Source organism: Phascolarctos cinereus, unplaced genomic scaffold, assembly GCF_003287225.1.
Source record: "Phascolarctos cinereus isolate Bilbo 61053 unplaced genomic scaffold, phaCin_HiC Scaffold_9;HRSCAF=440, whole genome shotgun sequence".
In the NCBI taxonomy this organism is placed as follows: Eukaryota; Metazoa; Chordata; class Mammalia; order Diprotodontia; family Phascolarctidae; genus Phascolarctos; species Phascolarctos cinereus.
Window position 1 is genome coordinate 135140305 of NW_027556402.1, and position 24214 is coordinate 135164518.

Here is a 24214-nt window from a genome sequence, read left to right on the forward strand (position 1 = left end):
GTCCAGGTTAAAAGAAAAGGATATAGAATACTTCAGTAAACTTACCTTAGGGGGAAAAAAGTAATGGAACAAACCATAAATGAGCTCCCTAAGAAAAAGATCCCCAAGACCAGATGGATTCACAAGTGAGTTCTACCAAACATTTAAAGAGCAATTAATTCCAGTATTATATGAAACATTTAGAAAGATAGTTATAAAAGTAATCCTACTAAATCTGATCTACAGCACAAATATGGTGCTAATACCTAAACCAAGAAAAACAAAAACAGAGAAAGAAAACTATGGACCAATTTGCCTAAAGAATATTGATGCAAAAATTTAAATAAAATACTGGCAAGGAGAGTATAACAATATTTCACAAAGATCATACACCATGACCAGGGGTGATTTATACCAGGAATGCTCGGCTGTTTCAATATTAGGAAAACTAGCAGCATAATTGATCATATCAATAACATCATATGAATGCATCAATAGATGCAGAAAAAGCTTTTTTAAAAAAATCATTATTAATGTTTATTAAGGAAACAATTTAGCAGCCCTGTATTAACAGAATTATGTAGAATTTATCATACTCTGAAGGCCATTACGATTTCAACCATGAACAAACTATTAACATAACTGTAATTTTTTATACAACTAAAAAGATACTGAGGTTTGTGATATGCCACTGCAAATACAGATATTATTAAAAATCGCAGACTGTTTGAGAACTGTTTTGATAATTTCCTTAACAGCAGCTCCTCCTAAGAATGCAGCAATCATATGGGGTTCAGCAACTCCATACCAATTCATGGATGCTACTATCTTTTACCGTTACAGACAAGCCATGTTCCTGAAGGAAGCTGGTCAGGCAAGATTTCAATTTCCCTGTGTCATCTTCAATTTGATAGTTATAAATTCTTAGATATCTTCCATATCATTTTTGGAATCTGTCAATATCTCAAAGCATTAAGTATAATACTCTTTCACTATCTGGATTATCCATGCTGGAATTAATTTCATTCTTATTAAAAGTGTCCAAGCCATATTCTTCAGTGAGGGATAAACACCTCACCACTCAAAGTAATGCTCAGTTGCTGCAGAGTAATTTTAATTCCTTCTGTGAAATGGACTCTAGTGCTTGACCTATGGATTGAAGCAATTTGGTAGCATGATTACCCACAGTAGCAGCATCTGTTTTTGCTTTTTTTGTGGTAAATATTTTGTAATTTTATAAATTTCTCAGAATCTGCAGTCATATCAGGAATAGTGTCTCAAACAGATAAGTTTCCTTAATCCTCACTTGTCACAAATTCTCTTAAAGCCCAAGCCAAAATTCGAAAGGGTGGTTTGACTCTAGTGATATTGATAGAGTGATCATCATTAAATTTATTTTCAATACTGCTTGGTATCTGAGTAGTACTTAGTGCTGTATTCACATTTTTAATAACTTCTTAAAAATTTCTTCATCTTCTGGAACATCATTTGTATTCTTCAGAATACTTTGTCTAATCAAATCTCTAAAGCCTTCTTTCTCTTTGTATGTTTTAGGTATTTGTCCATTCTTGTCACCGTACCACTGTGCCTAATACTTCTGTGTGGTTTGTCCTTCGTTCTTTCAAAGATGACCATGACATCAGGAAGATAATGACATGACTTGCAGATGAATTGGATTTGTGAGAGGAAGAATTGTGTAAAGTCACCAACCTCACTTTCTCCTCCAGAGCCATCTGGGTCCAGTGACCAGATATATATTAGGATAACTAAAGATGGCCCAGGATGCAGTAGGAGACCTTGGACTTTTTAAGCTAAGGTCTTTCTGAGTCTCACTTTGAGCAAGACAAGGCCCATTCAGTGAATAGGCCTATTTAAGAAGTGAGTCAAGCGATGGCCCCTTTAATAGAAAGAGAAACAATTACTATTTATGTTCATTCTGAGCCAGGAGGACCCAAAAGGTTACCATTAAGTGGTGCTTGGGAAGGAACTTTTTGTTGCCCAGTCAGTGACAGCCCCAGTGAACTGAGTTTAAGACTTGATCTTTAAGAAAGAAATCTAGCCAGCACACCCCAAGATAACTAGGTAGGTTTCAGCCATCATGCCCTTACCTGAGGATGTTCTGCCCAAAGGAAGGTAAATTTTGATGTCTGAAACCTACTTAGCTCCTGGCTCAGAGTGAATATAAATAGTAATTGTTTCTCTTTTGGCCAGCAACCCTGACAGTCTTCCCCTCCTTGTTTATTTATTTATTTATTTATTTGTTTATCCATTTGTTTGTTTGTTTGTTTTTATTAAAGGGCCCATCCCTTGACTCACTTCTCCTTTAAATACAATTCATCTGCAAGTCATGCCATCATCTTCCTGATGTCATGATCGTCTTCAAGAGAATGAAGGACAAACTACAACCTGTCCCAGCTGCCACAGTGGTGACCCAGCCAGTTCCAGTTGGCCAAATACTTAGCTACAATCACAATCCATGGAATGTGGCTATAGTCCTTCTCCATATGCTCTAAATCAAAGGACTATGTATGTTTTCTTAGCTCAGGAAATGGCTTATCCAGCTGAAGATCTAGTGCATCATCTGGATGAGCTTCTATTACTGAACATTCTTTTATAATGATCCTCATATAACCAGCCAGCCCATATGTGCCACAGACCAAAAGAGGGATGCAAGCTTTCCAGAGGATTTCTGCTAGGTGTAGCAATGTACTTTCTGGCAAATCAGTCACTACCACCACATCAAACCTACAGAAAAATGAAGGATCATTGTCTAGGAGTTTTTCTGGACTTTCTTCTGCAAAACTCCCAAAGACATCACTATTTAATTCTTGTAAGAGTTCCATGGCAGCTTGAGCCTGGTTCTTTCCAATACTTCTTCTTTGAAGAAAAAAATGTTTTCAGTATCTTCTCTGCTGACCTGATTTCCATCAACAATTGTAAATGAGTCAATACCTGGTAATACCAGATTTCTCAGAATTTCTATTCCTATGGCTATTGCGTTTATTAGGCAAACATGAGCAGATTCTGAAGCTTCTTGTCCGTGATCACCCCACGATTTCAGCTGCCAGTCATGCTTCTGCTCCTTGGGCAGCTTCCCTGCCTTTGGCTATGCCATAGTCCCTCCTGAGTTATGGCCTCATGCCTGTCACACCAGAAAAAAAGCTTTGATAAAATAAGACTTTCATTCCCATTAAAAACTCTAGAAAGCATAGGAATAGATGGAGCTTTCCTTAAAACAATGAATAGTATCTACCTAAAACCATTAGCAAGCATTTTTTTTTTAATGCTGATAAGTTAGAAGCCTTCCCAGTAAGATCAGGGGTGAATCAAGGATGTCCATTATCACCAATGGTATTCAATATTGTACTAGAAATCCTAGTTATTGCAGTAAGAAAAGAAAATTAAATTAAAGGTATTAGAATAGATAATGAGAAAAAAATCACTCTTTGCATATGGAGTGATAGTATACTTGAAGTTTCTTAGAGAATCAGTGAAAACATTTCAGCAAAAATATAGGATGTAAAATAAAACCACATAAATCATCAGCATTGGCATATATTGCCAACAAAGTCCAGCAGGAAGAGATGGCTTTCATTATTCAGTTGTTACAGTTGCCTGTGTCTGACTCTTTGTGACTACGTTTTGGGTTTTCCTGAGAGAAATACTGTAGTGATTTGCCATTTTCCCTCCTCTAGCTCATTTTACAGATAAGGAAATGAGGCAACCAAGATTAAATGATTTGCCCAAAGTTTAGAGACTTAGGAAGTGTCTGAGTCCAGAATTGAACTTAGGAAAATGAGTCTTCCTGACTTCATGCCTAGAACTCTATCCACTGTACCACCTACGTACCTTAACAGGAGGGAATACAAAGGGGATACAAAAGGATACAAAGATAAATTCCATTTATAACTGTAGACAATGTGAAATACTTGGTAGTTTACTTGATAAGTGAAACCTAACAATTATGTAGACACAATTATAAAACGCTTTTCACACAATTAAAGTCAGATTTCAACAATTGGAAAAATGTTAATTGCTCATTGGTAGACTGAGCCAACATATTAATAATGAAAATTCTGCCTAAATTAATTTAATTATTCAGTGTCATACCAATAAAACTACCAAAAATTATTTTGTAGAGCTAGGGAGAAAAATTACAAAAATTCATCTGGAAAAACAAAAGGTCAAGAATGCCAAGGGCGTTAATGAAGAAAAAAAAGTGAAGGAATATGGCCTAGTAGTACAGGATCTCAAACTACATTGCAAAGCAGTAATGGTCAATACAATATGGTAATGGCTAAGAAATAGAGTGAAATTAGTGAAGTAGATTAGGTACACAATTCAAAGTAGTAAATGACCATAGTAAACTAGTGCTTGATAAATGCAAATATCCAAGCTTTTGGGGGTGGAAAAATCACTATTTTGCAAAAACTACTGGGAAAACCAGAAAGGAATTTGACAGAAACCATTATAGACCAACATCTCACATTCTGTACCAAGATAAGGTAAAAATGGATACATGATTTAGAAATAATGTGTGATATCATCAGCAAACTAGTGGACCATGAAATACTTCACCTGTCAGATCTATGGATAAGGAGAATGAAATATGACCAAACAGAAAAGAAAGTATTACAGATTGTAAAATGGATCATTTTGAGTACATTAAATTAAAGAGATTTTGCACAAACAAAACCAGTTCATCCAAGAGTACAAGGAAAGCAAAAAATGGGGGAAGGAGGCAGGGGAGATTTGAGCTATGAGCTACATTTCTGGGATAATGGCCTTATTTCTCAAATATATAGAGAGAACTGACTCACATTTATGATAGCACAAGTCATCTTCCAGTTGACAAATGGTCACAAGATATGGACAGACAGTTTTCAGAAAAAGAAATGAAAGCTATCTATAGTCATATAAAAATGCTTTAAATTACTATTGATTAGAGAAATGCAATTTAAAACAACTATGAGGTACCACCTCACATCTATCAGATTGGCTAATATGACAGGGAAAAAAAAAGGATTGTTATATTTAGAAGGAATATGAAAATTAGGACACTGATGGACTGTTAGTGGAGTTGTGAAGAGAAATTTAAACTATGCCTAAAGGGCTATAAATATGGGCTTACCCTTTGACCCAGCAATACCACTACTAGGTCTGTATCCCAAAGAGATCAAAGAAAAGGAAAGGGACTTATATGTACAAAAACATTTATATCAACTCTTTTGGTGGTGGCAAAGAATTGGAAATTGAGAGGATGTCCATCAATTGGAGAATGGCTGAACAAGTTGTGGTGTATGATTGTGATGGAACACTAAAGGAAAAAAAATGGCAGGCAGGATGCTTTCAGAAATACCTTGAAAGACTTACATGAACTAATGTGAAGTGAAATGAGAAGAACTAGGAGAACAGTGTATATGGTAACAGAAATATTGTATAATGATTAACTGTGAAAGACTTAGCTATATCCTCAGCTATACAATGATCCTAAATAATTCCAATGGACTAATGACAAAAAATGCTATCCACCTTCATGGTGGAGGGTGGAAGGGGGAGAAATGATGAACTCTGACTGAAAATTAAAGTATAATCTTCTCACTTTACTTTTTTTTTTTGCTTTTTTCTTCATTATAGCTAGTGTGGCAATGTTTTTTTTTTTCATGACTGCACATATATAATCTATATCAAAGTGCTTGCCTTATTGAGGGGGTTCATGGGGAGGGAGGGAGAGAATTTGGAACCCCAAAATTGTTAAAAGTCAAATCTTGAAAATTGTTTTTACATGTAATTGAGAAGTAAAGGGAAAATTTTTAAAAGGAAAATAATTGAAACTAAGTGGAGAATGGAATGGAATGGGAAGAGACATAAGACAAGGAGATTAATCAGATGCTATTATGGTAATCTAAATGTGAGGTAATAAGGGCCATTACCAGGTGATTCTAGTGTCAGAGAAGAAAAGTGAAGAAATAAAGAGATGTTATGGAAGAAGAATCAATATGACTTGGCATTTGGTTTGATACACGAGCCAAGAGAGTGTGAAGAATGAAAGATGACACCTCGATTGTGATCATAGGTAACTGGTTGAAAAGTGGTGCCATTGAGAATGATAGATGAGTTACAAAGAAGGGAGAGTTTGGTATGATTTAGGAGGGAGTAGATAATAAATTCAGTTTTTAACTTGTTGAATTTAATTTGACTATGGGAAATCTAGTTTGATATTCCCAATAGGAAGTTGGAGATGAAAGATTGGATGTTAAAATATTGGTTTGTCCTGAATAAAGATTGGACACTTATTTCAGCTGCATAGTTGATATAATTTTAAATTTTATGCACAGGAGCTGATGAGATCACCAGGCAAAATGGTATAGAGGAAGAAGAGCAGGGTGCCCAAGGTAGAGCATAAGAGAACACTTATGGTTAGTAGGTGCTGCCTGGATGAATATCCAGCAAAGATGACTGAGAAAGAGTATTAAAATAGGAAGAGAACCAGGGTCAAAAAACAAACAAACAAAAAAACTAGAAAGAAGATAGATAGTATCAAGAAAAGGATAATTGACAGTGTTAAAATCCATAGTCAGGTCAAGAAGGATAGGGGATTTTTAAAAGTCCATTAGATTTCGCAATTAAAAGAAAGGCTCAGTATATTGGAGAGATATATTTCAGTGGAATGATGAGGTTGGAAGCTAGGCAGCAGGGTAAATTAAGAAGAGAGTGAGAGGAAAAGAAGTAGAAGCACTGATTAGAGATGACTTGTTCAATGCATTTAGCCAAGAAAGGGAAGAGAAATGTAGAATGATCATTTCTTTTTTTTTTGGTGGAGAAGGGAGGGAGATGATATGGGATATTTGTAGGCAGCGGAATAGCAGCTATGAGAGAGAGAGAAATTAAAGATTAGTCAGAGTAAGGATGTCAGACTGAGGTTGTACGCTGTGCACTGTTAGTTTTGTTGAACTTAAAAAGAATCTTTCTAAGAGGAATGCTGGGTATGGGAAGAGGAAGGAATATATTTGGAAATGAAGGTAACATAAAAACAAAAAATAATAATAATATTTAAACAAAAATTCATGTTATGTAAAATGGACGTTATAGAATATTATTTGCAATAAGAGGTTATGCAGAGGGAGAAGTTAAAGGATCAATGTTAAGAAGACCTAAGTCTATCTTCTAATTCTGACACACTCTAAATATATGATAATTAATGAGCTACATCAGTAAAGGGGAAGAGTTTACTGCATTAAAGAAATTATAGTTCTAGGACCATCCCCAAACTACCCCATACCCCTAAAATTATGATTAATGTGAGGAATTCAGAGAAACTTGTGAAGAATTGTTTGAAGTGATACATCATAAAATAGGCAAGACCAAGAAAACACTATATAAAATGACTGTAGTAGTATAAACAATAACAATGTTCAAAAGCATTCATATTCTGATGAATTATAATACACAACCTCAGTTCTGGAGAATTACTAATAAGTAAACATGTCTCCTCTCCAAAGAGGTTAAAAACTCTGCATGTGAAATGCGTACACGGAATCAGGCATGTTTACTGTATCCCTTGGCTTTTCACAAAATGTCTTGGCCATTAAAAGGACAGGTTCAAAGAAGGTGAGGAGTGGTGTTCTCATTAGTAAATATCAATGGGATAAAACCAAAAGGGAACAATAAAACTTACAGAAAAATAGGAGCCTATATTGAATATATAAGTATATATAAATATATAAGTCCATAAAAATGTATTACTATAGAGCATTAAGTCATGTACAGATTTCAGGAATCCTGGTAAGCCTATTTCTTTCTTTAGGCTCAAAAAACTTCCAGATATTCTTTACCCTCCCCATTATTAGCCCAATCAGAGCCATTCTATGGTTTATCATAGATTTTCCACAGTTAGGCAGTCAGCTTGTGAGACACTTAAAAGGTGGATTTATCACTCAATAGATCTTTATGGTTCCTCAGGAACCATTAATGTCTGTTGTGTGAATGTGTACTTTGGCACACTGCACATCGCCCCTGCACTTTACATGCTCATTGTAAAACTCTTCATGAAATATCTTTGAAAAGCAGTTCTTGCATATCTTCGACAGACACCTCTGGGCATACTTTTGTCCTTTAAGTACCTGGTTAAAAAGACCTCAGTGTATTAATCTAATTGTTCAAATTTCCCTCTTAAAGAGATTTTAAGCTTCTAAAGAAGCAATGGAAAAAAAAATCTGAGACCCAGTATTCAGTTCTATGATATTCACTTACACTCATTTCAAGGGAACTATATGCCCTGTGTTTAGCTTTGAGAGGCCTCAGTTGAGCATCGCATGCTGATATGGGCAGATCACTTAGGTAAAGATCAAATCTGAAAAGCATTCCCCATTGTCTACACTTCTTACATTTCCTCAGTCCTTTACTCAATCTCCATTTTAGGTGCCTTTGACCTTTTTCCCCCCTGCCTAGAATTCACTATTTCCTCACCTCTTTTTATTTTCTTAGAATCTCTAGTTTCCTTCAGAGATCCATTCAGATGCCACCTTATTCATGAAGCCTTTCCTGATACCCCAGCTGCTAGTGGTCCCCTCCCACTGAATGAATAAATAAATGGATGAAAAAGCATTATTTAAGCATTTGAAGCATTTATTAAGCAAAAGCTGTGTGCCAGGCATTATGCTAAGCCTAGGATACCAATACAAAAAGTAAGACATTCTTTGCCTTCAAGCATCTTACATTCTAGCGAGTGAAACCAACATGTATAGGGAAGGGGTGACCAAGGAGGAGTATTTTTATCAGGGAAGTCACAGTGATGATGAGTTGAGCTTCTATGTACACCTAAGTGGATGATTCCATCTCTGAAACAAAACAAAACAAACAAAAAAAGCTATGGATGTGGCTCCTGAGACATGAGGTTGATAAGAAAGCAATGGATGGTCAGGTCATCAGGATGCTAGTAAAACTGCATTAGGAAATTAAACACCAGGGTACTAAGGGCACTTTCGCATCACTCAAACATGAGATATCTTCCAAAGCCCCTGACCCATTTAGATCATTCAAGGTAAGCTACAAAAGACTATTCATGAAAGGAAGAAGTGCTATGGGCTCAATATTTGTGTGGACCCTTTCAGTAACCTTTAGGTATAATACTGTAAATAGGGTCAAATGGAAAACCTTAGAATTATATGACCTATCCCGTGTAGTTAACATCATAAAATATTGGGGCCTCAAGGGGTGAAAGATTTGTTTTCTGTAGTGATAGTTATGAAGCACATTGGAGTACTTCCTTGTACCAACTCCCCTTACAACCAACCTGTATTACCTGTGAAGAAGACTGATAACTTAAAATGAACTACGGAGAGCTAAGTAAAGTCATCAGTCCTATCTTTGCTGCTATTCCTGATCTCATCAAGGTCGTAGACCAGGTAGTCCAGGCTCAAGATGAATGATATGAGTGTATCAACTTTGCCAATGCTTTTTTCCCCCTCTGTTCCTGTGGATGAGACTAGTTATGATCAGTTTGCTTTTTACCTGGTAAGGAATCCAATATACCTTTGTCATCCTTCCCTAGAGCCACCTGAACTTTTCTTTATACTACCACATTAAGGAGGGCAGAGACGTGAAAGAGGCCTCCCTTCCTAAGGATATCAATGTGTACCACTACACTGATGACATAATGTTGACTGGACCAGATGAGACCACAGTGACAGAGGTTCTATAACAGACGGTGGCCCATGGGAAGGATGAATGGGGAGCGGGGAGAAGTGAAACCTAAGAAAATCAAGAGCCCAGCCAACTCACTCAAATGTTTGGGAATACAGTGGATAGGGAAAAAAACTAGAGGATTCTAGACACAGTCTAGAATAAGCTACTAATACCTGCTTCCTCACGATCTAAGAAGGAAGCATGAAGACTTATTGCATTTTGGATTTTGGAAAAATCCTATTCCCCACCTGGATATCCTGATGGCCCCTATTTACCAAATTATTGACAAGCCAATGTCTTTCAAGTGAGGTCCAGAACAGGGCATAGCCCTAGAATATGTAAAGTAGGCTATTAAGCAATCTGTCTTTTGAGGGCCTTATGACCCAGCAAGGCCTATGTTTTTGAAGGTCTCTCTCCACAAACACCAGACTTGAAGCTTTTGACATGCAGCAAAGAGTGATTGGAATAAACCACTTAGGAATCTGGAGCTACAACTCCCCAGAGAAGCTGCGCACTATACTACTTTTGAAATGCAGTTGCTTGCCTCTTAAAAAAAATCTCCCTTTATCCAGTTGTCTGTTATGTGTTGGGTGATACAAGAGGTACCTCTTACAAAATGAATAGGGCACAAGAGGCTTCTGTTGCTAAATGGAAATAGCATATTAGAAATTGTGCTTTTCTGGTTCTTTCTGGTGTTAGTGCTCCTTATAAACAGGTGCTGACTATGCCAGAGACGGAGGCTTGCAGTCTAGGCCCTGGAACCCTGCCTCCTCCACTGGCTCAGTGGGGTCATCATTTTGCCTGGTGAGCTAGTGTTTTGCTACATTTGCTACAAAAGAGGCATACTCAACTAGTCTTAAGCAGCCATTAATCTACTTCACTACAAATAATCCTGATGCAAGAAGAACTGTTAATCATGCCAGAAGTGTTCATACAGAGGCCCTTATGTTCTGGAGTTGCTTCTGCTTATCACTACGTTGCATCAGGAGAAGAAATCTGTGACTATGCCTGAAACATCAACATCTATGTTCTGATTCCAATGTTATTGGTGCTACTCTGGCTCATCACTATTTTGCTATAGGAGACCAACTGAGAATTTCGAAGATATGGTATCACCATCATATGAGCCAGACAGTGGGACTTTGAGACTTAGTCCTTCCAAATGGTAAGGAAAGGCTTATGATTTCTGGCTTTTGTCCTTCCTACCCTTTTATTATTGTGTTTCTTGTCTTTATTTCCTTTTTTGCCCTTTTCTTTTCCTTAGTACTACCCTAAGGATAATGCCCTAAGGATAATAACAGGAAGAATGCCTAGACATTTAAATGTTGGAAGGTCCTTTAGAAGATCATTAGGACCCTGCCACCAAGGGAGGTGGGGGTGGAGGTTGTGACAGGACCAGGATTTTCCCTGACTTTCTTTTCACTACACAGAATCTGATTAGTCCAGTTTCCCCGATGCGGCTTCCTAACCGAGGGCATAAGATGGTCCAGACGCATTTAACCAGAAGCTCTCAAAATTGGTAGGTCCCTGACATCACATAAGCCACCATACCCTGATGAAATATCAACAGAGGTGTTTTCAAATAAATATGAGGGAGGCCACATTCAGAGAAGCTAAGAGCCATTGTATCCTTGCTTTTTATCGTTTATGTGTTTGGGCAAAATGAATTTTGTTCAATGATTCAACAAATGCCTCATTTCATTCTAATGTCAAAATGATATTAAATGGGTACTAGGGTTAGAGTGGATATATTAAATTCACTATATGCTTCCTTTCAATGAAAGGCTTTTAAGACGTGGTGTATAAAATGTTACTTGACTATATTTTTGCAGGAGAAAGTGCCATCTGATTACATATTTTAACCATACACACATATATATATATATATATATGTATGTATATCCTTATATCATCTCTATCTGCCTACCTATTTATTGATGTTTTAGTCATTTTTTAGTCTATCCAACTCTTTGTGACCCTGTGTAGGTTTTTCTTGGCAAAAAAAAAATCCTTCTCCAGCTCATTTTAGAGATGAGGAAACTGAGGCAAACAAGGTTAAATGACTTGCCCAGAGTCACATAGCTATTTGAGTTCAGGAAGAGGAGTCTTCCAGAGCCCAGCACTCTATCCACTGTGCCACCTAGCTGAACTTCTTTATCTATCTATCTATCTATCTATCTATCTATCTATCTATCTATCTATCTGTCTGTCTGTCTGTCTATCTATCTATCTATCTATCGCCTGTCTATCCATATCCATCTAGTATTTTCTCTGCCTAATTTTTAAATTCAAGGATGTTGTAAATTTTGAGTTTTATACCCTCAATTCTTAGAAAGACTGCCTGAAATGTTGGGAGTCAAGGTAAACACTATGAACTTCTTTGCAAAACCTAAAATAATAATGATAATTACCTCAAACAGAGACTTCATAGAGAGATTTGCCTGTATTGGTTTGATTTAATTCTATTTACACACTTGATGAATTATTCACTCACCCAAGTACTACTCTCTTTAGAAGAGAATATATTACTGCTGAGTTTAAAAAGAGGGAATGAAGGATGGAGGGGAAAAAACGTCTCCCATACACAGAGACAAAGTAAAATAGAGGATACAACAGTATTCTAGATAATATAGATATGCATTAGGAATTATTCAGACCCAATACCTACCACTCTTCCCTCAATAGTAATTTAAGCAGATTAAATTATCTAGAGTATTCTCAATGTTTAATGAACAGCTCATTTGCTTTAAACATATTTCTGCACTCTCAATGCTCATCTTCATGTTTACTTGGCCTACTTAAAGTGGGTCAAGGAAGAAAACTATGTACTGAGAGTTTTTTTTAAGATCAAACTTATTATAGGAGTATACATTTTGAGCTAAAAAATGACATTAGAGGCAATAGAGTACAACCCTCTCATTTTACAGATGAGGAAGCTGACTCAAGGGTACGCTGGTAAATGTTTACAAATAGGTCTTCTGGGGGAAAAATACATTTGCATGACTGGACTAAAAATGTACCTGCATTATTAGACTAAACCTTTAAATTTAATCTCAATATTAATACAGTTTTCTTTGTTATTACCTTAAGTCTAAACAACCAACAACATCAACAACAAAGTCAAATCCTGGTTTAGAAGGCAAAATGGAGACATTTATTAGGCGCCACCAGACTTTGTGCTAAGTGCTTTACAAATATCTCATTTTATCCCCACAGTAACCTAGGAAGTAGGTGTTATTGTTATCTACATTTTCTTGTTGAAGAAACTGAGATAGATAGATCTTAAGTGAACTGCCCAGGGTCACAATGCTAGTAAGTAAGGCTGTATTTGAGCTCATAATCCACTGTTACCTAGATGCTTCTACTATGTAGGACTTGCTGAATTTTCATAAATAAATACACTCAAAATTTAACAATTGAACTCTTAAACTGCCAGTTCAAGCTGGCTCTAGCACACCCTTGCTACTGAGGTACAAAGTAATCATTGAGGTCACACAGCTAGTAAAAGTCAGAGGAAAGATATGAGCCTGGTCTTCCTGATGCTATGTCCAGGGCTCTACTGCATTCTGATGACTAGTAAATGTAAGTTTATTTAGACATTACAACTTCAGATGTAGAAGGAGTACACACATGCTTCTATGGGAAGAGCACAGTCCTTCATGGCTAAAGAAAATTGATTCATATCACTGTTCAATTCTTTATTATTAGTATGGCCTGTGCTAAGTGATGGGCAGCTAGGTGACACAGTGGATAGAGTGTCTGGCCTGGAGTCAGGAAAACTCGTCTTCCTGAGTTCAAATCTAGCCTCAGACACTCACTAGCTGTGTGACCCCTGCCAAGTCACTTAACCCTGTTTGCCTCCCTGTTTTCCTCATCTGTAAGATGAACCAGAGAAGGAAATGGCAAACCCCTCCAGTATCTCTGCCAAAAAAAACCCAAATGGGGTCATGAAGAGTTAGACACAACAATGGGCAAGTGACAAAATCTCCTTAAGCCTCAGTTTTCTTGTCTATGAAATGAGGGGAGTAAACTAGATCACTTCTGATGATTCTTCCAGGCCTAAAACCTGAGCTCTAAAAGAGGTACTCAAAAAATAATAATCATAAGAGAATAGTAGGGAGGAAAAGGTATCTTTTTTTTAAGAAAGAAGAAATTATGTATCATTCCAGTAATGTTTCCCTTGTTCCTATCCCTCCCCACTTGCTCTATAATTTAATTGCATCTTTTGCATTTTTAAAGGTTTAATCCCCATGATAATGTTTTCCTATTTGTTCCTATGGTCTCTAATCCATTCCTCATCTGTTCCTTTCAGAGACAGTGGCATGGCAAATAGCTAAAAAGAGTTTCCATGGAAATTCAGAAGTTCTGAAAAGTATATAGGTTACAACAAATTAACGTCCATCCATTGATGGCTAACCCTTATAAATAGGACTAATAACTCTTAGTTTTGATTTCATACTTATGTTTGAGTGCCACATACTGAGTATTGAGTCAGTGTCACATACGGAAGGTCACATTCTGAGTATTGAGTCAGTATTTCCTGTGGGAAGTGGGTGAATGTAAGCATTGGGTCAGGTACAGGGATGGGGAGGGGTGGAGAGATGCAAAGGTAGTTACATGGAAAGTTGTGATCCTTTTCATACCTCTCCCTTCACCACCAGGATGGAAGGAAAGGTAGTACCTTGATGTATACACTGCCAGTAAGAAGGTGGTATCTCCCTCCTAATACCTTCCTCATGGGTACCAATATCATGTCACTACCTTCACCACCTTTACCAACAAAATCACCAAAAAAACCCCATGATTACATAACTGCTCTGATTGTGGTTAACATTTATTTTTGACAAATTGTCCCAAAGATACATTCTCAGAATTCCTGTGATAAAACCAACAAAAAATTATGTATTCTTCAACTTTCTTTTCTAGGGATCCTGAGCTGTTTATGGAGGGGGAAGAATGAGAAGCTAAGAATCTGCCATTACTATTGGACTTTCAATGCCATTATAATAAGGATGTGTTCAACACAGAGGTTATTTCTTAATGAATCATAAAATTTTGGAGCTGGAAAGAAATCAATTAGCCTAGTAACGTTATTTTGCAATTGATGACACATGGTATGTTAGTGGAAGAAATGGTATACCATGTCTTTGTAATATATTTAATACAATATTTAAAAGATCTTAGATTTTATCAATGTGGGTATATCTTCTACAAACAGAGATATCAACCTCTCTTACATGTTAAATGGTCTTTGAAATTGCCATATCATCATCATCCAATGGCCATTCTAGTGATGTGATCCTTGAATTGAGCTAAGCTAGTCCTACATGACAGACATCTACTTTGATGACTGGGCCCTAAGTGAAATGATTTCCATCATTATAGATCAGCTTGCCAGAATTTATATTTCCTAACAAAGCCTTTGAGAACCCAGGCCCTCCTCCACCAATAATGAGGCATTAGAATAGTGTATTTCTAGTGATTCACAATAGAGTATGTTTATTCTGATTTGATTTGATTTGATTCTGATTTGATTTCCATCCAAGTAAATGACTGGTATGAAAGGACTGGTGAAGGATTGTGGTTGGGTGTTTTGATTACTTGGAACTTTGATGTAAGTTATTACAACACAAGTATATATTATAATAGTTATATGTACATATATATGACCTAATTATAATATCTAATTATTTCTTAATTTCACCTTATATATCAACTTGAGTTTTATTATCTATAAAATTAGGATAACAATGCCTGTCACAATAACCTTACAAGGTTATTCTTCTGCTCTAATGCCTTTCCCTACTATTCTTAATTCTGATGATTTCTCTCCTTTAATTATTTTCTATTTATTCTGTATGTCACTTTTTTGTACAAATGTGTTTGCTTTTTATCTCTCCCATTAGACTCTGACCTCCTTAAGGGGAAGAGCTATTTTTTTTTCTTTGTTCTAGCCCCACTTTTTAGCACAATGACTGGCACATAGTAGGTGCTTAATAAATGTTTATTCACTGACTAAAAATGAATTTGCATTTTGCAAACTTTAAAGAGTTATAGAAATATCAATTTATAAATGGTCTTGGGACAAGTTACTATGCTATTATCATTTTATGTCTAATGTTTTAATGGGTAGAGAATTGTGGTTTAGAATTCTTGACACTTTATGATGTGTTTCTAAATATTCAGTTAGTAATACATAGCTTCTAATGCTCCCTTACAAAATCTGTACCAATCAATGCCGGGATTCCTCAAGGATGTTCTTTCTATTATTTCAAGTGAAAATGAATTATGTCACTATCATAAACCGTTCTCTTCCTCTAAATAAATATGCATGATTCAGTAATTCTTTGACATTTTTGTGGATTCCACTAATAGAGGGCCTTTGTTTCCACCTTTTTATCATAGCCATTTTATAATTTCCATTGTAATAATGGTTGAATCAACAACAGTAACACAAGTTCAGTGGTGTTTGCCTATTGTGATCTTTCACTCTTTCTTTCCCCCCTGAAGTGGTCCTGTTCCAGACATTTTAGTTTGTCATATGATCTAAAATCTATCATCACTCTTCTCTGGCTTTGTTGAGGAAGTGTTCATCTTTATAGAGCTATGTTGGAGTAGTGGGCCAATGTTTCATTAAAACTGCATAGGGTTGGGTAGTTTTTAATTCTATTATCCGTCTTACTATTCTACAACCCTGTGTTAAATGACTTCTTAAATTTTGAATTCTAAATTCTCTCTTTCCCTGCTACCCATCGAAAAGGCAAGCAAAATGATGCTGATTATACATGTGGAAATAATGCAAAACACATTTCCATACTAGCCATAATAAAGAAAAAAATAAGAAAACAGGAAAATTATACTTCAATTTGCATTCCAAATTTATCAGTTCTGTCTCCAGAGGTGGATAACATTTTTTCATCATGAATCCTTTGGAATTGTCTTAGATCATTGATATTGATCAGAGTAACCAAGTCTTTCATAGTTGCTCACCATTACAACATTACAGTTACTTTGCACAATGATGACCTCAGTTCTTCTTAACTGACTGTATGTTTTCATATAGGTCTTGTCATTTTTTTTTCCTGAAACCACCCCCTCATCATGTCTTATGGCTCAATAGTACTTCATCACAATCATATTCCATGGCTTGTTTAGCCATTTCCACAATTGCTAAGCATGCCTACAATTTCCAATATTTTGCCACCACAAAAAGAGTGTGTGTATATATATATGTCATTTTCCTTTTTCTTTGATCTCTTTGGTGTACAGATGTAGTATTACTGGGTCAAAGGGTATTTACAAATGTATAGCCCTTTGGACATAGTTCTAAATTGTTTTCCAGAATGGTTGGACTATTTCACTACTTCACCAACAGTTTATTAATATACCTATTTTCCTTTATCCCCTCCAGCATTCATCATTTTTTATAAGTATGAAGTTGGACCTCAGAGCTGTTTTAATTTCCATTTATCTAATGATTTAGAGCATTTTTTCATATGTCTTTAGATTGCTTTTATTTCTTCTTCTGAAAACTGCCGTTCATGTCCTTTAACCATCTATTCATTATGAAATAACTCTTTTTTTTATAGATTTAACTGAGTTCCCTACATATTGGAGAAATGAGGCCTTCATCAGAGAAATCTGTTGTAAAAAAAAATCATTGTCTGCAGTATATTTTAGGAAAATACAGTTTCCCTGATTGTCTCTTTTAATTAGGTATATTTTTGCTTTGTCTGAGATCATGTTTGATACCACTTACTTTTTTACTTCAATTGAAGCATAAGAGAAATACATACTAACTCTTTCTGTGTCTTTCTGTTTCAAATGTATCTCTCATAAAAAAAAACAAAACATTTTTGGATTCTGCTTTCTACTTCCATTTTATAGGTGAGTTCATCCCATTCATATTCAAAGTTATGATTACTAACTGTATATTTCCCTTCATCTCATTTTATTATTTTCTCTCTCTCTCTTTTTATCCTGTCCCTCTTCAAAAGTCTGTTATGCTTCTGACTACTGCCTCCCTTAATCTGACCTCTCTTTTATCATCAGTTTCTTTCTCTTATCTTCTTTCTTTCCTACTTCTCTATTGAGTAAGATAGGTTTCTGTGAGTAATTTGGTGTATACATATATTCTTCCCTTTTTGAATCAATTCTAATGAGAGTAAAGTTCAAGTATTACTTGCCACCTTCCTCTCTCCATTCCTCGCCCCCCACTGTAAAAACTCTTCCTTTCATAGCTCTTTCATGTGAGAAAAATTTCCCCATTCTCTCTCTTCCTTTGCCCTTCTCCCAGTGTATCTATCTTTTTCACCCCCCCTTTTTTGAAGAGCTCCCTAACATGATTGAACCATACCTATGCCCTCTGTTTACATAAACTCCTTTTAGCTTCCCTAATAATGATAAAGTTCTTAGAAGTTTCATGTATCATCTTCCCATGTGAATGTAAACATTTTAAACTTATTGAGTACCTTATGATTTCTGTTTCATCTTCACCTTTTTGTGCTTTTCTTGGGTCTTGTTTTGGAATGTTAAATTTTCTATTTAACTCTGCTCTTTTCATCAAGAATGCTTGGAAGTCCTCTCTTTCATTGAATATTCATTTTTTCTCCTTAAGGATTATAATGTTTTGCTAGGGAGGTGATTCTTGCTTGTAATCCTAGCTCCTTTGCTTTCTGGACTATTTTATATTCCAAGCCCCCTATTCTTTTAATGTAGCAGCTGCTAAATCTTATATTATCCTGACTGTGATTCCATATTTGAATTTGTTTTTTTTTTCTTTTTGGCTGCTTGCAACATTTTTTCCTTGACCTGGAAGCTCTGGAATGTAGCTATAATATTCCTGGGAGGGTTTTTTTTTTCCATTTTGGGATCTATTTTATGGGATGATTGGTGGATTCTTTCAACATCTATTTCACTCTTCAGATCTAAGATATTGCACATTTTTCCTTTATAATTTCTTGAAATACATTTTCTATACTCTTTTTTTGATCCTGGCCTGCTGGTATTCCAATATTTCTTAAATTATATCTCCTTGATCTATTTTCTAGATAAGTTTTTTTTTTCTGATGAGACATTTCACATTTTCTTCCCTTTTTTTCATTCTTTTGATTTCATTTTATTGTTTCTTGAGGTTTCACAGAGTCATTAACTTCCACTAACCCATCTCAATTTTTAAGGAATTATTTTCATCATTGAGCTTTCGAATATCTTTTTTCCATTCGGCCAAGTCTGTTTTTAAGGTGTTATTTTCTTCTATATTTTTTGTGTCTCTTTTACCAAGCTATTAATTTTCTTTTCATAATTTACTTGAATCTCATTTTCCCCCAATTTTCATCCACCACATTTACCTCTTTCTTTAATTTTTCTAGGAATTCTTGTTTGCCTTAGGTCCACTTAGCATTTTTTTTTCCTTTCAGGCTTTGGTAGTATGTGTTTTCACACTGTACTCTGCTGAGTTTATGCCTTGATCTTCCCTGCTACAGTAGTAGCTTTTTATAGTCAAGATCTGCTTTTCTTGTTTGCTCATTTTTTCCAGACTATTTTTTTTTTGTTTTTATACATTATTTTAAAAATATATTTATTTAACATTGTATTTCCCCCAAATTGCATGTAAAAACAATTTTAACATTTATTTAAAAAATTAAGTTTCAATTCTTTCCCATCCCCCCTGGATTGAGGAGGCAAACAATTTGATACAGGTTATGTATGTGTAATCATGCAAAACATTTCCATATTAGTCATATTGTGAAAAAAATCACAGACCCCTCAAGAAAATATACTTCCATCTTCGTTCAGACTCTATCAATTCTTTCTCTGGAGATAGATAGGATTTTTCATCATAACTTCTTTGGAATTGTCTTAGATCATTGTACTGCTGAGAATACCTAAAACACTCAGAGTTGATAATTGTACAATATTGCTGTTAATGTGTACAATGTTCCCCTGTTTCTGCTCATTTTGCTGTGCATTGGTTCACATAAGTCTTTCCAGATTATTTTCTGAGAGCATCCTGCATGCCATTTTTAATAGAACAGTAGTATTCCATCACAATCATGTATCACAACTTGTTCAGCTACTCCCCAGTTGGTGAGCATCCCCTCAATTTCCAATTCTTTGCCACCACTAAAAGAGCTTCTATAAATATTTTTATGTATATATAGGTCCTTTTCCTTTTTATTTTTTATCATGTTGGGATACAAACCTAATAGTGGTATTACTGGGTCAAAGGATGTGCAGTTTTATAGCCCTTTGGAAATAGTTCAAATTGTTCTCCATAATGGCTGGATCATTTCACAACTCCACCAGCAGTATATTATTGTCCCAATTTTCCTACATTTTTCCCAGCATTTGTCATTTTCTTTTTCTGTCATATTAGCCAATCTGATAGGTATAAGGTGATACTTCAGAGTTGATTTAGCTTGCATTTCTCTAATTAATAGTGATTTAGATAATTTCTTCATGTGACTATAGATAGCTTTGATTACTTCATCTCCCGTTGAGTTTGGATGGGGATAAGAAAAAAAATTAGAAATGAAAATAAAATAAAATTGAATTTTGAAAAGGATAAGTTAAGGTAGTATTATGGTGCTAATTATTAATAGTATTCTGAAATGCACTGTGAGATCTATACTTTTTCTCATAATACTTTTGTAAATTAAATTAATGATTTAATTTAATTCCTTACATATGCATTTTTTATCATTTTTAGTTCCATGCACATATAGTGCCATGGAGGATGTGAAGTAATATTGAGATCCCAGATGAGTCAACAACATCCTTGTCCCGCTGTACTTCATAATCTTTGGAATGCTGATTGTTTCAGTTCTATAAAGTTCCAAGCTAATATCTGGTATTCCCTCCCTCTCCCTTTCTGAAGACAAGAATATACAGTGATATCCTGTAGTAATTTTATGTAGAGATTCAAAGTCTTTCTTTAAAGACAAGTTTTTAAGAGTATAATCTTACCAAAAAGAATATGAATTTTTGTAATTTGTTATGATCTTCATGAAAACAAACAAATGACAATATACATTTGGGCTTGGGATGAGGGAGCTTAAACTTTTATCCTAGGTTTGCCTTGAGTAAGTCATTGAAACACGTGCTGCCTCAGTTACCCAATGCTAAAAAATATTAATTTATAGTTCTTGCCTACATATATAGAAATATGCTATAAAATATTGTTGTTGTTACTTTAGTTATGCCTGACACTTTGTAACCCTATTTGAGGTTTTCTTGGCAAAGATAGTGAAGTATTTTGTCATTTCCTTCTCCAGTTCATATTTCAGATGGGCAAATTAAGGTAATCAGAATTAAGTGACTTGCCCAAAGTTGTGCAGCTAGTAAGTATCTGAGGCAAGATTTGAGCTCAGATCTTCCTTACATCATTAGACCTAGTGCTTTATCCACTGTATCACCTAGCCTCCCTGCTATATACACACGTACACACACAAGCATAATATACATATTGTACATATATACACATATATACATATACACACACACATATACATACCTATACATACACACACATATACATAAATGTGACCTACAAAATCTCCTTTTAACCTAAACTTTTTTGGTCCTTTAATATTTATTTTCCCCTTTATTTCTTTTTTGGTTCTCAGTTTTATTGTCTCTCCATGACTATTTTCTTCCTTTTTGTGTCAGCATCCCTGCCCCATTGGTTTCATCCATTTTCTGCTTTCTCATTATTTTCCCGTTTTTTTACATTTTTGATCTCTTATATTGCTATATTTCTTTTTACTTCTGGTCTTTGTTCCTTTTATCTCATGTAATCTCATTTTGATAATCTTTACTTTCCTTTAACTGGTAGCATAGAGACTTTTGAATATTACACATTCCTTGAAACCATTGGAAGGAAGAGACATAAAGGCCTTAGCACTAACAAATGCATACCTTGTTTCCATGGTTGGTTGTTTTTGCTTTTTTCCCTTTCTTCTCTTTTTGTATTTTTTTCAATTATCATGCATTTATTTTTTCTCCCTCACATTTTCCTTCTCACTCTGGAATTAAAAAAAAAAAAGAAAAAACAAGAAAACAAAACTCTTATAGCAAATATTTATAGTCAAATAAAACAAATTCCCATATGGCTAAAATGTGTGTCTCATTCTGCTTCTTTAGTCCATCGCTTCTGTGTCAGGAGGTTGGTAACATTCTTTATCATTAATCCTCTGAAATTATGGTTGATCATTGTAATGACCAGAGTTCCTAAGTCTTTTGAAACTGGAACTTTTAAACAATAATTTCACTGTTTCAGTATAAAAATTACTCTACTCACTTGACTGTGCATCCTGTTTTATTTGATTAAAGCATACCTTCCACCACTCCTAGCCATCAAACAGGTTACTAAAAATATTTCCTCTTTTCACTGGCACTTGTAGGTTGCAACAGGAGAACTGCTGAACTAACCATTAAAATTAATACTCTGTTCTTCATAAGGTTTCTATTAAAAATCCCTATGGGACATATTTTGAAACCTTTGAAGTTCCCCTTAGTCACTTACCATTTTTATTTGTGTATGTATATATGTGTGCATGCACATGTGGGGGCAGAGATCCTCTTTCCATTCATTTCCCTGACAAATGTGTGTTGTTGTTTGTTTTTTTAATAAGCAAAAAGACAACTAGAAATTCACGGGAGAATTGAGGAGTAAAGGAAGACATGTTATTTATATTGACATAGTTTATATTTCACTTCCAAACTGGATAAAAATGAATCAGATTTTATTAAGTTAGCAATATCTCGTTCTTTGATCAAATCAAATTCCTCCTTCTCCTCTATGACTTAGTGTATACTACAAAGCACTTGGAGAGATGCCCCCTGAATTTTCAAGTTATCACAACATTAGTATAACTGTGATGAGTTGTTCTATATACCCCAATACTTAAGTGATCTTATACGTGCCTGTGTGCCCCCCAACAATGTACACTATGACCCATCGATGACTTTTTACCGTTTTTACCCTGTGCTACTCTTGTCATTCTCATAAGTCTACCGTACCAGTTCCATCTAAAATTCTAGGGCCTTCCTACTAGATATCTTGGTCTATATAGCAATCAATATCATTGGGGGAAAAGGTTATAGGTCAGTGAAAACTGTTCTTCTATATAGCACTATAAGGCCACTGAACCTAATCATCACATTTACCAAATTTTAACAACTATGCTATCAATAGCAAAAGCAGTCCTGATGAATATGCATTGTGCTGTGGTCCCTATCGGTCATACCAATCACTGCATCCTTTCTAGCATGTGAAACCTGATTTATGACCATTGTCAACAGCGCATCAAGCACAACCCTCATTAAGGTCAGCTAAACTCACCTTTGCTATGGGAGATGAGGACTTTCCCCTTCCTAGCTTTTCTGCCTCTTCAGACAGAGCGTAGAGGCTCATCCAAAGGATTTATTTGTCCTCTGTTCTCACATACTAGTTCTAGCTAGTCCAAACAGCTTACGTCTCTCTCAGAATTCTCTGTTCCTACATGCATGATGTACCAGTGACCTTAACTTCATTGGTATTCAGTAAATGTCAGAGATATGCTTGCCTCAGCTGCCTGGGCCCTGGTGAGCAGGTGGAAAAATGACCAGTTGAAAATGAGTTGTTAAGACCACTACAGTGAAAAGATTGATGCAATTAATTTTTCATTATGCACAGCGTCTGTGGATTCTAATCAGTTTGGATTGTTCCTCCTTTGAGGCACAAATAAAATGCAAATGGGTTTGGAATGAAAAGAAGTGTTCTTTATGGTATAGACTTCCCAGGGCTGCAAAATGGCTCAGAATTAATCTGTGGCATGAGAAATATTTTATGAATTTGGCTCTGGCAATGTCAATTCTTTCTTGGAAACCCAAACCATACCAACTGCCCATGACACCTTATAATGACAAAAAGAAAAAAAAAGGTATGCTTATGAAGACAAACCTTTCTTGATGAACCTAGCAAAAAATTTGGTTAAGAAAAAAGGTTATGCAAATCAGTTTGGCCTGGATAATCTAAGGGCTGTAGTAATGTTTAGGAGATACATGATAAATATCCTCTCTACACAGTGATAGTCTAATGCTGTTAATTCCTAAACGTTATGAAAATAAGATGTGAAGTCTTCTCAAATTTGTTTCCCTGAATAGGATTTTTTTATCATCCCATTTAGAATGCTTGTGAAAACTACTGTTTAAACTATATATTTGATAATCTTTCTATTAAGGTGATTATCTAGATGAGGGGTTCCTAACTTGAGGACAACAGAGCCCCACAATGTCTGTGGCTAGATTTTAGGGAGTCTTGAACTTGGGCAGAAAATTCCATCTACTTTTATTTTCTTTATTTTCCTTATTTTTATATCTTTTCCTTTGTAATAGTGATAATATGGAAATATGTTTTTTATGACTTTACATTATAATCTATATCAGATTGCTTGCCTACTCAAGGATGGGGGAAGGAAGAAAGGTAGAGAATTTGGAATTCAAAATTTGAAATTGTACATGTTTTTGAGAGAAAAAAAAAATAAAATGAGATTAAAAATGTATT

The 24214-nt window shown here is 35.4% G+C and overlaps 1 pseudogene; it reads right to left on the bottom strand.

The window, feature by feature from the left end:
- Positions 1–639: 639 nt before the first annotated feature.
- Positions 640–3094, bottom strand: LOC110217397 (NEDD8-activating enzyme E1 regulatory subunit-like; annotated as a pseudogene).
- Positions 3095–24214: the final 21120 nt, after the last annotated feature.